We start from the raw sequence: 3,027 nt of genomic DNA on the forward strand, positions 1-3,027 counted from the left end.
ACTTCTTGCAATTGTTTCCCTCCTGTTCTGATATCTTTGCCTGGCCCAGGTGATTTTGTGTTTCATTTTATGGAAGGGTATTTCATGGGGAGTGGATGACTCTATGGGGAGTCGGCCAAGGAGTATGCTCGCAGGTCTGGATTTAGCTCACAGTTTTGATGTTGAGCCAAAACTCTTAATGTCTGATGACAATTGGGCTTGTATTTCTTAGATACACTCCAGGGAACAGATAGGAATGAATGTTCAGTTTTCTTTCTTTTCTTTTCCCTACTTATACCCCTTCCGTAGCTTGACAGGAAACTATATGCCATATATAATTCATTAAGGATCTAAAAGCAGAGCAGATGCTTTATGGAGATTAAATAGGGACAAGTCCTGCCTGCAGACTTGTAACTGAGGCCCAAATTACATGTGACCAAGCAGCCGCGTATAATGTTAGTTGATAGCTAGCTAGCTCTCATTTGCAAAACACCTTTTGGATGGGGCCTTTTAAGAAGAGACCAGCTGTATCAGAACAATCTCCATATGTTGCAACATCCGCTTTCCCACTATGGCCAATAAGATGCTACTGAAAGACATCCATGAGCAGTGTGTGAAGGCAACAGCCCTCTTAAGAACATCAGAAGAGCCCTGCTGGATCAGACCAAGGGTCCATCTAGTCCAGCATTCTGCTTGCACAGTGGCCACCCAGCGGTTGACCAGGAACCCATAAGCAGGACATGAGTGCTACAGCACCCACCTGCCCATGTTTCCCAGCAACTGGTGTACACAGGCATACTGCCTCTGGTACTGGAGGTAGTACATAGCCATCAAGACTAGTAGCCATTGATAGCCTTTTCCTCCAGGAATTTGTCTAACCCCCTTTTAAAGCCATCCAAATTAGCGGCCATCAATGTATCCTGTGGTAGTGAATTCCATAGTTTATCTATGTGCTGTGTTAAGAAGTACTTCCTTTTATCTGTCCTGAATCTCCCACCTCTTGTGGGGTTGTTCACAGGCAACTTATATTTCCATGATATTCCCAGGCAAATATCGGGGAGGGAGGGATCTATTCCAATGTAAAGGGAAGCCAAGGAAAATGAAGGCCAATAAGATATAGGTGTGGGGAGACATGGGATAGAATTCACCATAAGTCCTAGTTAGAGTGGACTCATTGAAACACATGGGACTTAAGTTAGTCATGACTAACTTAAGTTTCCTTCATTTTAATAGATATACTCTAAGTAAGGCTTATGTTGTATTTTACCCGTGGAGTCCATCAGCATAGGAGGAAGGCTGGTGGCAGGAGAAGTAGGGATGTATGAAAGTCACTTACCTTTTCTCAGGTGTGATTTGCGGTGGGGGGGAGGCAGTCCGTCCCTCCCCCTGGAACCCTCCCTGGCCGGCTCCACTCTGCGGTGGCTCTGTGGAGCCGCCGGCCAGGGCCGTCTGCAGCTGGAGTTCCGGCCGCAGCTGGGCTGCTGCGGATGCAAATGGCGGCCGCCGTATGGGCCGCCATTTGTGTCCAGCCAGGCTGCCATGATAGGCTAGGTAAGTATTTATGTAGCCTATCATGGCAAAGAGCAAGGATGCAAACGGCAGCCGCTACACCATTTGCGCTGCTGCTCTTTCCATGATAGGCTACGTAAGTATTTACGTAGCGTATCACGGTAAAGGCAGCCTATGTAAGTATTTACGTAGCCTATCACAGAAAGAGCAGTGGCGCAAATGGTGTAGCGGCCACCATTTGCGTGGCTGCCTTTACTGTGATAGGCTATCATGGCAGCTTGGCAGGACGCAAATGGCAGCCACAGCAGCTGGCCGAAAGACCAGCTGCCGCCACCAGAGCCGCCGCTGCTGCTGAAGCCCCAGGTAAGTTTCATTCTGGTGGGATTCCGCGGAGTGGCGAGAGGTGGGAGACCATTCCGCTATGGGTTTCGGGGGGCCGAATGCCAGTGCATTCGGCCTCACTGAAATCCGTGGCGGAATTCTCCACCATCCCTACAGGAGAGTGAAAAAAGAGAACAAGGAGGTAGGGAAAGTAGAAGAAGGAAATACAGGTCAGAAGGAACACTAGAAGCACTAAAAAGTGAGTAGGAGAAGATTTGGATGAAGTAAAGTGAGGCAAAAGAAGAAAGAAAAAGAAATCATTTCTGACCAGGTTTTTATAGCTAGGGCCCTGAAGCCAATGAACTACTGCAATAGTGTAATTCATCAGTATGTGAATGATACCAGCACAAACCAACAAATGGGTGCCTGAATCCATACCTCCCCCTACCTCCTCAGCCCCATATTTCCTCTTCTCCTAGATTTTGTGTGAGGCTTTCTTTCAGTTTCACTTTCTCCTTGTACTTCCTTGTGATTCTGTCTTCAGATCCTGGCAAATCCTCACATGATCTAGCCTAGGGGTGTGCAACCTGGTGACTTCCAGATGTTTTGCACGGGCTATGCTCCCTGGGTCTGATGAGAAATTTTATCCAGAACTTATTGAAACTACCATATTTCCTACTCTCTGACTGCCAATCCACCTTCACACATATGAAACTGCTTGATGCTGAGCCAGTCTGTTGGTCCATCTAGCTCAGCACTACTATCTGCGACATTATTCTGGGCCTACAAAGCTATACATGGAGGCACAGTCTGCCAATGGCCAGGAGGCCAAGGGCAACTGGAAGACTGCACCCCCTGCCTATGAAGAAGGGCTTCAGGGTGTGGGGGAGATAAACATTGTCCTATCCATTGGCCACTGGCCAGTGAACGAGTAGCTGCTCCAATGTTTGATTTCCTGTACACTCCCTGTCCATTTTTCCTTTTGTATCATCATGCCAATTAGATTGTGAAGCTGAGGGCAGGAGCTGATTTATCTTTTAATTAGGGATGCCGGAGGAACCCATTTGTGTGTGTGGGGGAGCTCGATGAGCTTTCAATAGCTTGGTCCCCTTGACTTTGACCCATTTTCTTCTAGCTGATCAAACTCGGTCCACAGTAAGTTGGGCCAGCTGGCAGATTTTCTGTGTTTTTTAATTTGTGCCAGTTATGGCTGAATTT

This window comes from Heloderma suspectum, chromosome 9, assembly GCF_057233095.1.
Source record: "Heloderma suspectum isolate Gila_16-S chromosome 9, 16-S_ref, whole genome shotgun sequence".
NCBI classification, from domain to species: Eukaryota; Metazoa; Chordata; class Lepidosauria; order Squamata; family Helodermatidae; genus Heloderma; species Heloderma suspectum.